This window comes from Piliocolobus tephrosceles, chromosome 1 (genome assembly GCF_002776525.5).
Source record: "Piliocolobus tephrosceles isolate RC106 chromosome 1, ASM277652v3, whole genome shotgun sequence".
Lineage (NCBI taxonomy): Eukaryota > Metazoa > Chordata > Mammalia > Primates > Cercopithecidae > Piliocolobus > Piliocolobus tephrosceles.
The window spans coordinates 159,367,333-159,382,697 of NC_045434.1; the positions used below are offsets into that span (position 1 = coordinate 159,367,333).

Genomic DNA, 15,365 nt, shown 5'->3' on the forward strand with positions numbered 1-15,365 from the left:
AAGGCAACCTACAGAATGGGAGAAAATTTTTGCAATCTACTCATCTGACAAAGGGCTAATATCCAGAATCTACAAAGAACTCAAACAAATATACAAGAAAAAAACAAACAAGCCCATCAAAAAGTGGGCAAAGGATATGAACAGACATTTCTCAAAAGAAGACATTCATACAGCCAACAGACACATGAAAAAATGCTCATCATCACTCGCCATCAGAGAAATGCAAATCAAAACCACAATGAGATACCATCTCACACCAGTTAGATGGCAATCATTAAAAAGTCAGGAAACAACAGGTGCTGGAGAGGATGTGGAGAAATAGGAACACTTTTACACTGTTGGTGGGATTGTAAACTAGTTCAACCATTATGGAAAACAGTATGGCAATTCCTCAAGGATCTAGAACTAGATGTACCATATGACCCAGCCATCCCACTACTGGGTATATACCCAAAGGATTATAAATCATGTTGCTATAAAGACACATGCACACATATGTTTATTGCGGCACTATTCACAATAGCAAAGACTTGGAATCAACCCAAATGTCCATCTGTGACAGACTGGATTAAGAAAATGTGGCACATATACACCATGGAATACTATGCAGCCATAAAAAAGGATGAGTTTGCGTCCTTTGTAGGGACATGGATGCAGCTGGAAACCATCATTCTTAACAAACTATCACAAGAACAGAAAACCAAACACCACATGTTCTCACTCATAGGTGGGAACTGAACAATGAGATCATTTGGACTCAGGAAGGGGAACATCACACACTGGGGCCTATCTTGGGGAGGGGGCAGGGGGGAGGGATTGCACTGGGAGTTATACATGATATAAATGATGAATTGATGGGTGCTGACGAGTTGATGGGTGCAGCACACCAACATGGCACAAGTATACATATGTAACAAACCTGCACGTTATGCACATGTACCCTAGAACTTAAAGTATAATAAAAATAAATAAATAAATAAATAAATAAAAATTCTTAAACTTTTGAAGATAAAAAAAAATATTAACTCATGGTGTTAACCTCTTATACAGAGATAGTAGTCTTTATATAAGAGGTAACACCATGAGTTAATATAGAGACTTATATAGAGTCTTATACAGAGACTTACAGTCTTATATAGAGACTGCTATCTTTATATAAGAGGTAAAGAGTCAAATCATTTAATTAACAAAGTGTAATTAACCCCTACAAGAAATGAAGGATGTAAGAATCTCAGAACTGAAAAAGAATTTACAAAGCATCTAATAACTAATAATTTTTGTTTTTTGGTGTTTTGTGTGTGTGTTGGTTTTTTGGGGTTTTTTTTGTTTTGTTTTGTTTTGTTTTTTGAGACAAGGTCTCACTCTGTTGCCCAGGCTGGAGTGCAGTGCCAAATGCCCTGACCTCTCAGGCTCAAGTCATCCTCCCACCTCAGTTCCCTAGTAGCTAGGACTACAGGCAGGCACCACCACGCCTGGCTACTTTTATCTATTCTTTGTAGAGATGGGGTTTTGCCATGTGGCCCAGGCTGATCTCAAACTCCTGACCTCAAGTGATCTGCCCGCCTCAGCCTCCCAAAGTTCTAGGACTATAGGCATGAGCCACTGCGCCTGGCACTAGTAAGTATTAATATTAACAGTAGTTCTGGACCATCGTCTCACACAATACAAGCTATCACTAATCTTTCCTAATCAATGGTACTTGGGTGGAGAGGAGTAGTGAAAGAAAATGTGTAAATTTAAAAGAATACAAAAAATCACAGCCAGGCGCAGTGGCTCACACCTGCAATCCCAGCACTTTGGGAGGCCGAGGCGGGTGAATCACGAGATCAGGAGATCGAGACCATCCTGGCTAACATGGTGAAACCCCATCTCTACTAAAAATAAAAAAAATTAGCCAGGTGTGGTGGCGGGCACCTGTAGTCCCAGCTACTCAGGAGGTTAAGGCAGGAGAATGGCATAAACCCAGGAGGTGGAGCTTGCAGTGAGCCGAGATCACGCCACTGCACTCCAGCCTGGGTGACAGAGTGAGACTCCGTTTCAAAAAAAGAAATCACTACCATCTTGAAAGCTGTGATCTGCTCTCTGGTTCAGACTCACTAATAACTAGCTACTAATTGGGTTCAACCACCTGTACAGTAACAAGATCTCCTTTACAACAACATCCTTGCCAACTGCAGTCCCTCAGCCTCTGACTGAACACTTGCTTCTAGAAAAGGGAGGTCAGCACTGAATGAATATTGTACTAAACTCAAAATAGGCTATAAATGTAAAAGCCTGATAATGTTTTAACCAGTGTATTTTCCTATCCGTTCTAGAGCATCCATAACTGTCTTAGAGTATCCACAGTAACTACATGATACCTGCTAATTTTAAACAACTAGATTTGCTACAATGATATTATGTGGAACCAAGTTTCTGTCTACACATTATTTTCACTAACTGGTCCTAGTTGTAACCTCTGAAACTAATCCTTCCATTGGAGAGCCCACCTGATGTTTAAAGACATACCTCCTAACCTCCCTAGCCCCCAGTCTTCTCTTTTCTATATTAAATGTCCCAATTCCTTCAACTGATCAGAAAGACTGTCTATGAGTGGTAATGAGAACCTCAATCAGGGCACCGGTGAGAGGATTAGAAATGAGTAGATAAGGCAGGGCGTGGTGGCTCATGCCTGTAATCCCGGCACTTTGGGAGGCTGAGGCAGGCGGATCACGAGGTCAAGAGTTCAAGACCAGCCTGGCCAAGATGGTGAAACCCCGTCTCTAATAAAAATACAAAAATTAGCCAGGCGTGGTGGCAGGTGCCTATAATCCCAGCTACTCAGGAGGCTGAGGCAGAGAACTGCTTGAACCCTGGAGGCAGAGGTTGCAGTGAGCCGAGATTGTGCCACTGTACAACAGCCTGGGTGACAGAGAGAGACTCTATCTTAAAAAAAAAAAAAGAGTAGATAAAAGTAACAAGTTGACACGGTAGACCTAGCAACATCATACAAATATATGGATGTGTATATGCCCACATACAGGAGAGGAGACTAAAGTGACTACAAGATTTCAGGTCTAATGTCTAGGAGGATAATGGTTCCATTAACTGAAACAGAACCCAAGTAGAGAAGACTAAGGTGAAGATAGGAAATTCAGTTTGAGATACAGTGATTTTGAGGTATGTAATAAGTAAATATGAATGTTATCATGGTGCCTTTAAGAGGTGACTGGATAATGGGGGTTCTGCCCTCATAAATAAGTTAATTCACTCATGGATTAATGGATTAACAGGTTATCAGAGGAGTGGGACTGGTGGCTTTATAAGAAGAGAAAGTGAGACTTGAGCTAGTGTGTTTAGCTCCTTCACCATGTGATGCCCTGCACCACCTCAGGACTCTGCAGAGTCCCCACCAGCAAGAAGGTCCTCACAAGATGCAGCTCGTCAACCCTAGACTTTTCAGCTTTCATAACTATAAGGAATAAATTCCTTTTTTATATAAATTACCCAGTTTCAGTTATTCTGTTATAAGCAACAAAAGACAGACTATGACAATAGATAAGACCATTTCCAAGGCTCATTATATTAGTTACTCTTGCCAAGAAAAAGATGCACTCATATTACTGAAGCTAGTACTACATGTAATGTAAACACAAAATATAACATTTATTCATCAAGTATTTGAGTGGTTACTCCTACAAGGCACTGAGGGAGCTACAATGGGCCATGAAACCTAGTTCCTGTCCTCATTAATCTTCCATTCTAATAAGCAAGATGGTTATAACTAACCATAAGGCTGAATGTGGTTATATCTCACAATAGAGATATAAAGTATCATAACTATTAAGAGACGTATTTTCCCCCTTTCCAATGAGAATATTCACACATGAATAATATCACAGGGTAAAATACAACAAGCATTCTTCAAATACAAAGAAGAAGGACTTAAAGAAAAACATAAATCTTTCCATTCTGGTTATAAATACAGGAAAACATTAGACCTATTACTTGGGAATTAAAGTACCCCTAACAATTATGTCTATTGTTAAAGATTAATGCTTGAATTGTATCAGCAGTTAAAAGAAGAGCATTGTTTAAAATGTTCACAAACAATTGTTTTGGCTTACAAATGGAATCATTCGATGTCACTTTTCTTGCATTCCTAATTTTAAATAATATTACAACTGAAAAAATAAGAGCTGCAAGTTTAGAGCCTTACAAGTCTTCAAATTGAATATTCTCCAGCTGATATAAATGTTCTAGAGTTCCCTATAACTATATATTATGATAAAGTTTTAAATTATGTCACTTTAGTAGTTTTACAGATAACTGATTTTACAAAGAGTCTATTAAAAAGTAATTTAGTAGGAACCTAACTATATTTTACATTCATAACATAATCACACAGAAAAAATAATTCAAATAACTTTGAACACCTATTTTGACTATATATACCTTTAGTGGGATATATTCTAAGAACATAAAATGGAAAAAAAAAAAAATCTTTACTTGGTAAATCTGCCGCTGGAAGCAGTATCAGTCAGTCCAGTAATTCCAAAACTATTTTATGTGTGTTGTAGGATAGGTCAGATGAGTAAAAAACAGTGATATAATTGAGAATCAGAATTCTCTCTCTGGGAAAACAGAGATATAAACAGGAATTGGAAGGAAGTGATGAGAACTCTGCAGTGTTGAATTTGAATTGAAAGTATCCTATGAACTCATGATTTCTTAAAAAATGTATATGTTGGCCTGGTGCAGTGGCTCATGCCTTTAATACCTGCACTTTGGGAGGCCGAGGCGGGCGGAGTATCGGAGGTCGGGAGTTCGAGACCAGCCTGACCAACATGGAGAGACCCTGTCTCTACTAAAAATACAAAATTAGCTGGGTGTGGTGGTGTGTATCTGTGATCCCAGCTACTTGGGAGGCTGAGGCAGGAGAATCGCTTGAACCCGGAGGCAGAGGGTGCGGTGAGCCCAGATCCGCCATTGCATTCCAGCCTGGGCAACAAGGGCAAGACTCTGTCTCAAAAAGAAAAAAAAAAAATGTGTATATGTGTGTCCATTTAAAGGGTCTAAAATCAATGACACCCCAGTAGCAAAGAGCATATTAAATACCCAGATCTTGTTTTTTCTTTTTTTCCTTTTTTTTCTTTTTTTTTTTTTTTTGAAATGGAGTCTCACTCTGTCTCCTAGGCTGGAGTGCAGTGGCGCGAACTTGGCTCACTACACGCTCTGCCTCCCGGGTGCCTGCCATTCTCCTGCCTCAGCCTCCCCAGTGGCTGGGACTACAGGTGCCCGCCATCACGCCCGGCTAATTTTTTTTTTTATTTTTTAACAGAGACGGGGTTTCACCGTGTTAGCCAGGATGGTCTCGATCTCCTTACCTCATGATCCGCCCGCCTCGGCCTCCCAAAGTGCTGGGATTATAGGCGTGGGCCACCACGCCCGGCCCAGATCTTGGTTGCTAAGTATCATTTTCCACTAAAATAAACCAGGATTCTGTGGTAAAATGGCTTATTCCATGTATTGAGCAGGAAATTTACAAGGAGAGGCTGGAACATCTCATTGTGCAAATATGAGTAAGGAAGTGCTCAAACACCAATGTGCAGATATCCAAAGGTCATGGGAACTAGAGCTTGAAGGATCTACTACTGACCAGATTTGAGATAATTTAATCATTGAAAGGAACGATGGTAGCAAATTATAGCACACTGCATAGCTTTTGAAAGAAAGAATCCTTGGGTACACAGTGATACTAAAATAAAAGAGAAGAGAAAGCTCTTATTTAGAGAAGAGAACCAGGAAATGTATGTAGGAATGACAGAAGTGGGAAATCACTATTTGGCAACCACCAATGCTTTTATCAATGACCACTAAAATCACTGGATAGGAAAACAAAACCTGCAAAACAGAATATCCACATGACCTCAATTTATCACCCCTACAGATTATTAAACACAAAAGGGAAAATGTACTTTCAGAATATAAAACTCTGGCTAAACTAAGTGATCCAAACTTAATCACCAATCATGGAATAAACCATCATTATGTTAATTGTAATATGATTAAATGGGAAGTTCAAAATATCACCCATGTAATAGTAAAAAACAAACAAAAAAACCCACAATTCTTCAATCTGAAACTAATTGTGAGAAAAAAAATCAGACAAATCAATTTTGTGATGCATTCTACCTGAAGACAAAAAAAGAAAGAAAAGGTAAAGATTGTTCTAGATAAAACAGACATATAAGTACTAAATACAATTAATATCTTTAATTGGATTCAGTATTTTTGTAATGCTACAATGACATTACTGGGATATTTGGAAAAATCTAATTGTTGAATATGGACTGTACATTAGACAATATTATCATATCAAGGTTAAATTATTTGGATATGCTAATGGCATTATAGTTATGTAAAATAATGTGCTAGTTCTTAGGAGATGCATGATGAATTATTTGCGGGTAAAGTGTGATGTTTCCACCTTACTTTCAAATAGTTCAGGAAGAAAAAGTGTGTGTGTGTGTGTATTTATAGCGAGAGAAAGAGCACTTGTCTAACAGCAAAGAATGAGAGTAAAAGAGGCACAATGTTAACAACTAGTGAATCTAGGTAAAAGGATATACGGATATTTGTCATGCTACCATTTCAATGTTTTTATAGGTTTGAAAGTAAAAAGAAAAAAATAAGGGAAAAAGGTAGAAGTTAGCTTGATTTTAGAGCAGCTAATCAGACTTCATAAAGCCTAACTACTCTTCACCCTATTCATAGGAGCTAAAAGCGAGTTCAAACTTCGAAAAGGTTTGGCTAAAAATAAAGGTAATAATCCTAACAAATAATAAGTAATCACAAACTATTCACCCTAAGTTTCCCATCACAGCTGTAAACTACACATAATCTCAGAATTCTGTGAAAGATTAGTTATGTGCTGGTTTATCTGGGACAACAGTGAATAAGCAAAACTATTTTATATATTTTCTCCAAATCTAAATACCAAATAAATTTTTTTTCTCAAATTGAGTTTTATTAGTTACAAGGTATCTTAAAATTAAAATGGTGTCACAGGAGTCAAGATGATCTTGGACCCAGTATCACTATAATAATAATGATAATAAACACTTAAAATCTGTACCAAGTATTTTATTAACCTATGTACATATATCATCTCATTTAATTCTCACAACAATTCTATAAGGCTGGCACTATTATTATCCCCATCTTATAAATTAAAAAAAAAAAAGGCTTGGAAAAGCTGTATAACTTCTTCAAGGTCATACTGCTGGTATATAGCATATAGAGACTGTGAATCCAGGCAGTCTGACACCAAAGTCTCTTTTGCCGTATACACTCTACCACTTTACTAAGAAATGTAAAATTTAAACAATAAACTATAAATCACTACTGTTTGGGTTCAATATCTATCAAAAATTACATGAATGAAGCATTTCAGAGAAAAATCAAAAGCATGTAATTTTTCCCTAGTGCATTTATATTTATATATGTACCAAATGAATGAAGTTAGAATTTAACCAGATGCCAGTTTACTGCCAAATCTCAAGTGAAAATAAAGATGACATGTAACTGCATTATTCAGTTACTTATTCATATATATAGTTTAATATATTACAGATAGATTCAAAACAGAGACCAACGTATTTCCAGATGCTTTCATGTAGAACTCCACCCCTGCTCAATCAAGAAAAAATGATACCAAAAAAACATATTTTAGGCATAGCATTACTCAAATATACAAAACTAAAACAATGACAAAAGGGTAAAAAATAAGAAATTAACCTTAAACACTGCTACCACAATAAAAAATACTAACAAACAAAGCATGTTTCCCAGATCTGGTCCTCTTTCAACGTTCTCTACCTCAGTGAACAGTGCAACAATCCCTCCAGTTATATAAGCCAAAAACCTAAGATTAGCCAATATCTTCCTCTACCTCACCTTCCATATCTAATCCATCACCCAGTTCCGCCTCCTGAACACCTCTGGAATCTATCCACTTCTCTCCCTCTTACCACCACCACCTTGTCCAAAATATCATCTCTCAACTGGGCTACTCCAACAATCTTCTAACTGGCCTCTCCCCATCCCCACTCTTATCCCCTCTGTAATCAGTTCTTCCTCTGTGTGACATCGAGTCCTTTTTTAACAGCATTTACTACAGTTGTAACTTTAAATTTCTTTGACTATTTATGTCTGTCGCCTCTGTTAGACAGTAAATTCTATGAGTGTAAAGACCGTATTTACTCACTACTATACCACTGTGGCCTAGAAGAGTGTCTAGTTAATAAATAAATGCTAAATGATTGAACGTATGTCAAAGATTACAATTTTATTTATAAATAGTCCAAAAAAATTAAAAAGTGCTTTATAAGGCGCACCAATTATTCTATATCACAGATTTTTTTTTTTTTTTTTTTTTTGAGACAGGGTCCTAATTTCTACCTACCAATCCCTAAGCACTATTTAAATTCCAGATTAGATCTCATTCTCATGAAACATTCCCTAGTTATCTCTCTTCTCACTTTTAACATACTGAAACACTCCCATAAAATCTAATACATATTGACTATATTTTCTGCTTCCTGAAGGCAAAGTTTACATCTCATACATTCTGCCAGAGTATAAGCTCCCTAAGAGCAGGGACTTTTCTTGTTCACTGCTATATTCCGAGCACCTTGAAGAGTGTCTGGTATGTAATAGCTGCTCAGTAAGCATGTGTTGATTTAATTCTCTTTATATATTTCAGGATAGAGCACAAATCCTTGCAGCTGTTGTAGTGGGAAGAGTAGAAAGGAACTGAAGTAAATTCCTTAAATTCTTTAAGTTTCAGTTTTTTCACCTGTTAAATGTAAATAATAATAGCTTACTTAGTTGGAATAACTGAGCTAATGCTTTAAAAGCATCTATGCAGAGCTGAGGACAAGAGGATACTCTTACAAATAAATGTTTTGGTGATTTTGTGACAATAGTTAAATAGTAAGTAGTCACTAAATGCCTATTAAATGAATAAAATCTCAGGAGAAATATTAAGAGATTGAGTAATGGCTAGCTTACCTTTTTTTTTCAATAAAAAATTATATGAGTAAATTTATTCTGAAATATATTTTGCCCCAAATCGTAAGCATGGCTGAAACCATTTCAGCATTTTGTGCATTAATTAGGAATAATCTCAATTTAACATTGTACCAATATTAATATTTATATTTTAATGACATGTATAGATCATATTTGATAGCTTAAAAAAGAATGATAGTCTTAGTATAAGAACTCTTTAGTGCAATAATTGGAAGAGAAAACAAGCTGCAAACTCATTTCAGTTACGTGGCTCCCCAGAAAGTCAGAAAATTTCTGTCTTTTTATAAAACATTAGTGAACAGAATACGATGCTGTTCACCAGAACTATCAAAATGTCTAGAAATAATTCACAACCAATCACCATAAATACATTTTTTCACATACTTGAATCCTATTTTAAAGAAAAAGAGCATTAATTAAATTGCTTTTAATGACTTTTTGCTAAATTATACAATTCCTTAGATTGGCCACTTTTTGACATGCAGTTCTAAAAATTTTATAGCGAATGAACTGATAATTCAATATAGCCTCAGATTATTGGACTAACTAGAAACTCTCCCCTGTTCAAAGAAGAGCTTTATCAATTTGAAACTCAGAAAATACATAGACTTTACTTTTCAAAGCCTTTCCAATCCCTCTGGGTACTCTCAATGGTTCATAATCTAATTACAAGTCACAAGCAAGCAAGAAAGATCATTCCCTTGTCTCTTTCTGCCATCAACTGACACAAAATCACTGCCAAAAACCCACTGGGGACATATGGTCCAAGCAGAAAAATGTAAGAAAACTCCTAAGTAATTCGGATATAAAAAGATGTAAGACGAGGTATTCTTCTCCAACTATAGGGTAGCAGTGAGCCCCATGTGGGTAAATAACCAATACAAAACGAAAAGGTAAGCCAAAGAAATCATAAGAAATATAAACTCAATAAGCAGTGATGCTGAGTTGACCGCTGAAAGTTCTCATATATGAACATAGTCATTATATGTAAGAATTTATTCTACACCTCCAACCTCAAAAGCCCTTAGATGCGGGTAGGGTTGGGAAGAGTTCACGGTGAGCGTGAACCAAATAAAGTGAATGAACGTTAATATTTAGATAGAAAGGCATTAATATATGCAAGGTAGTGTGTTATGGCTTGAAGCAGTAACAAGCACCAAAAAGGGAGAAAGAGGCTAGGAATGAGAACAGAGAGATAGTCGGGATCCAGTTATTATTATTTGCCTTTTTTTATTTTTTAAACGAGGAGAAACAGGGACGACAGAGCACTGGCATGAGGAGGGATCAAATGGATGCGACAGATCAGGGGAAAGGGTCTTGCCTGCAACATCTAAGAAAACCATAAGAAAAGGAGGAACAGCTGCCCACAGTTAGGCTTACGGTTTATCTCTGGAACCCAGGACAGAGCGAGGAAGAGTCAGAAGACAAATGACACTACAAAGGAGAGACAAGGGAGGCGCCAAAACCCTCAGACAACCCAGATGGCTGGCCACAGGGTCTTCACTGAAGGCGGACTCCCCAAGAAACCCGGTCATTCGGAGACCAGAGACACTAAGTCCCAAACTTCTCGACTCCTCTAGCCTCAAGCCGATCCCTCACCGAAACAGAAGGACTGGAGAACTGTAAAAATGTGCAGAAACCACCAACCCGGGAAATGCTCCAGCTCTAGCAGCAGCCGCCACAAAAGCAGCCCGCACACACGCAGACGTTCCGACCTCAGCGCCGCAGCTACAGGTACTTTTAGTACCCCGGCCACCGTAGTAAGAGGAACCGCCTCCGCGTCAAATCCATCAGATCAGCCACTTCCGGGATACGAAAGCTGTGCGATTGGCAGTAGCGATAGCAGCGGCGTAGAGGCCTTTGCTATGCTTACATTATCCATCTCTTTTTCCCACCTGTTCGCCACCCCAAGCTGCTAATCCACCACCAGTGCAGCTAAGCGAAGAACCAGGAGAAAGTATCCATCTGTGAGCATTGTCACTCTGATAGACAAACCACATTACGGCTGCCATAAATTCCTGTTGAGCACTTGGACTTCAACTACCAGCAGGCCATGCAGCATCACTCCCTTGCCTCTGGCGCAGGAACTGCAAGATCCAGCATGCATTGCGGCCCTCCTTCCTCGCACTCAGGACCAAGATAAGAGCCTAACTAAGCCTCGCATTGATTTAAAAAAAAAAAAAAAAAAAAGGCCAGGATGCCTTCTTATCCTGTTGTGAAGGAACACTAAGCCAAGCCATAATTAGGACTGTAGGTTACTTATAAAACATCAAGGCATATGTGCACTTATTTTCCATATTCAGGTTATTTTCAAGCATTAAAACACAAGACAGCCGGGCTCGGTGGCTCGCGTCTGTAATCCCAGCACTTTGGTGAAAGCCCGTCTCTATTAAAAAAGTTAAAAAATTAGCCGGGCGTGGCGGCGGGCGCTTGTAATTCCAGCTATTTGGGAGCCTGAGGCAGGAGAATTGCTTGAATCAGGGAGGCAAAGGTTGCAGTGAGCAGAGATTCCGCCACTGCACTCTAGCCTGGGCGACAGAGCGAGGCTTTGTTTAAAAAAAAAGAAAGAAAAAAGGACGGTCTGAAGATGCTTTTTATAACGTGTAAATTTCTGGCCAGGCGCGGTGGCTGTAATCCCAGCACTTTGGGAGGCCGAGGCGGGCGGATCACTTGAGCCCAGGAATTCGAGAACAGCCTGGCCAACAGGGTTAAACCCCGTGTCTACTAAAAATATAAAAAATTAGCGGGGCGTGGTGGGGGGCCTGTAGTCCCAACTATTCAGGAGGCTGAGGCAGGAGAATCACATGAACCCGGAAGGCGGAGTTTTCAGTGAGCCAAGATCGCCCATCTGCACTCCAGCCTGGGCCACAGAGCGAAACCCTGTCTCAAAAAAATAAATAAATAAAAGTAAAAATAAATAAATAAAATGGAAATTTTTATCTTCACTCCTAAATGATGTCAAGAGAAATACTGTTACTGTAAAATGTAATCCTATGCCGTTTTACAGTACCGCAGATTTTGTTGGAGCAAGGACTAGCAGACATGCTTCTGAATTACATAGGAAACTATACTAAAAACTATGAAGTCTGTACCACGGGACTATGAAACCACATGGGAATGAAAACTTTCAAGAATGAAGAGTTGAAAAGTTCAAAATTAAACTTGAAATTTTTTCAATTTTGTTAATGGATTTGGTGGTTTAAATTATTTTTTTATTCTCACAAAAACAGGTAGCTGGATCTATTTATTTTTTATTCATGTACTTGGACAACTAAATAACAAAAAAGCAAAGGGTATGATAAAATCACTAATGGCACACTTACTAGAGTGAGAAAACAAAGTAGTTTTCTTGCATGATTCCGTTGCCTGTGGTTTCGTGTTTCGAAATCCCCAAACTCTGTTCTGATTTTTTTTAGAAGAGCATGCATCTAACAAGCTGTTTAGATGCCTTTTTGTAACTTTCATAAAGACCTGGATTACAAGAATGCGTATATTTTATTTCTGGTATTGTGCATTAACAGGCCATGAGAAACAATGCTTGCATTCTTAAGATAACTATATAATTATACAAAAGTAAATTGTATGTATACTACAGACTTGGGTTTTCTGTAGGCTTACCACAACAAATTTTAATTGGTTAGAAAAAAAGGAGTAGAGTACCTTTCCTTTTTACAACTTCACACAGAAGTCACAGGAGGAAACTATATTCTGCAACACTGACATGGCATCAGCTATCATACATACTGCTTTCCAACTCTAGTGCGTTAAATTATGCAGCGCTAACAAGTAAATATTTAAAATCTATGAGCATGGAAAATAATCTGCTGTTTTCCATGCTCATGCACCGAAGCAATATGAATGCAGTGAGAGAGGACATTTCCATTGGAATGATTCAAAGGTAATGTTGATAAACTATAATTAGGTGATCTGATATTCATAGGTGTTTGCTGTAAATAAACACAAAATTGCATCCACTTATTAGTGATGTTATTAAGGAAGCTTTAAAAATATGCTAAATATTTGATACACATATTTCTAAAGTCGTTTCCATGATCAATTGTGTAAATGAACATGAGAGTTTAAAGAGTACATAATTTATGTAATCGACTTTATGTTTTTTAAAGAGATTCTTACAGCTGCAGCACTCAGAACATTCTATCCTCTAAATGTGTCTTCACATTCCAGTTCAGCCAATTGCCAACCATGCAAAAGTTAAAACTGGAGAAGCTGTTCATTTTAGTTCAACAAAAATAAAATGAGTGCTACTAAAGGCAAGCCACTCTGTCTGGGCACTATAAGCTGTTTATGAAACACTGGTAGTTTTGAAAATTAGTTAAGATTTAAAGGGAAATTAAAAGCATACGTGAGCTTCATCAGAATAGAAAACAAAGTACAATATGTATAACGCTGACTTTTAATAATCATCACACATTTGGTTAATTGAAACTTATAATAGCTAATATACCTTCTTAAAGGCAGGATCTGCACCTTAAACATCTGTGTCCCTCCCAGCTCTATACACAGTACTTTGTGCAGAGTAACTGACTCTCAATAAGTGTTTGTGGAAGTTCACAGTGATGACTAGGCCGGGCGCAGTGGCTCATGCCTGTAACCTCAGTACTTTGGGAGGCCGAGGCAGGCGGATAACTTGAGATCAGGAGTTCAAGACCAGCCTGGACAACGTGGTGAAACCCCGTCTCTACTAAAAATACAAGAAAAAATAGCCAGGCGTGGTGGGATGCGCCTATAATCCCAGCTACTCAGGAGACGGAGGCAGAAGAATCCCTTGAACCCGGGAGGCAGAGTGATCCGAGATTATGCCACTGCACTCCAACCTGGGCAACACAGCATGACTCCGTCTCAAAAATAAAAAAAAAAATTCACAGTGATGACTGAGGCCCTGAAACTCCCTTTCCATGAATACTGTGTAGTTTTAATGTAAGCGGTTTCTAACACTAGTGTTTTTTTTTATTAGTAATTCAAGTGGTATAATAAAATAACTATTAAAACCAGAATAATTAATCAGAATGTCACGTTCAATAATCATGAAAGCAACAATTTATATATATGTGTATATATATATACACACACACAAACACATACTGCTTAGTATGTGTATATGTGTGTGTGTGTACTTGGTGTATATATATGTGTGTGTGTACTTATATATATAAAATACATTTATAATGTATAGGTAACATTTATGTTAAGAGTCAAGCCGTTTCTAAAATGTCATCATATTCCAGGCATATACTTTGAAAGTATACCAACCATTCTAATAGCATTGATTGTGAGGCAGCTCCAGATTTTTGTTAGGAAACTTTTACTTCTTAACTTCTATCAAGTGTATTTCTTATCCATCTCCTTCCTGGACCAGGAAAAGATGAAGATTCTATTAAATAAATGTATACCATGAATCCTTCATTGGGAATATTATGTTAAGCGACATTGAACTCAGCCTTGGAATGAATACCCTGTAGACTTCTAAAGCCTAAACAATTATTTTAAAAAACCCGGGAGGCGGAGGTTGCAGTGAGCCAAGATCGTGCCACTACAATGCCGCCTGGGCGACAGAGCGAGACTCCGTCTCAAAAAAAAAAGAGAAAAGAAAAGAAAACTTGGTGAAAACCCTTCCTCTTTTCCAAGTAACCTTATTTCTATCCCCTCTCTTACATCTTCAAACTCTTTCTCTCTCTCTCTCAACTATGCTCCCTTTACTTCAGCAAACAAACATGCACAGAATCACCATAATTGTGAGAGCACCTTCAGTGGACTCAGCTTTCCTGCTAAATGCAGTCACTCCCAATGCCCAGGCTGGAGTGCAGTGGTACGATCACAGCTCACTGCAGCCTCGACTTTCCAGGCTCAGGTGGTTCTCCCACCTCAGCCTCCTGAGTAGCTGAGACTACAGGTACACACCACCAAACCCAGCTAATTTTTTGTATTGTTTTGTAGAGAAGGGGTTTTGCCATGTTGCCCAGGCTGGTCTTGAACTCCTGGGCTCAAGAGATCCTCCTGCCTCAGCCTCCCAAAGTGCTGGGATTACAGGCATGAGCCACCGCACCTGGTCTGGTCTATTCTATCTTCTCTTTTTCCTTTTATAGCCACACTTCATCAAGTGCTATGAAGTAAATCTTAGCCTTCATGCAGCATGGGATCGCTTCACAGCAACTAGTATTTACTAAACACCCACAACTATGCTGGAAATATAGACAGAATTCGGTAAGGAGCTTATGGTCCCTCAATACAATGTGATAAATGTTATGATAAAAGTAAGGACAAGATATTAA

General features: G+C 38.2%; 1 protein-coding gene across 6 annotated transcripts in view; it reads right to left on the reverse strand.

Moving 5' to 3' along the window:
* Positions 1 to 11,112, reverse strand: part of ATG4C (autophagy related 4C cysteine peptidase) — an 85,536-nt gene extending 74,424 nt beyond the window's left edge. For 2 of the 6 annotated variants that reach the window (XM_023194974.3, XM_023194971.2), the window contains exon 1: positions 10,675 to 10,826. The gene's annotated coding sequence lies outside the window, so the exon portion shown is untranslated. Of the gene's footprint in view, positions 1 to 10,674; positions 10,859 to 10,970 lie in introns of those variants that run through there. The other 4 variants (XM_023194975.1, XM_023194970.2, XM_023194973.2 and 1 more) reach the window with 4 other exon arrangements.
* Between the last annotated feature and the right edge of the window lie 4,253 nt (positions 11,113 to 15,365).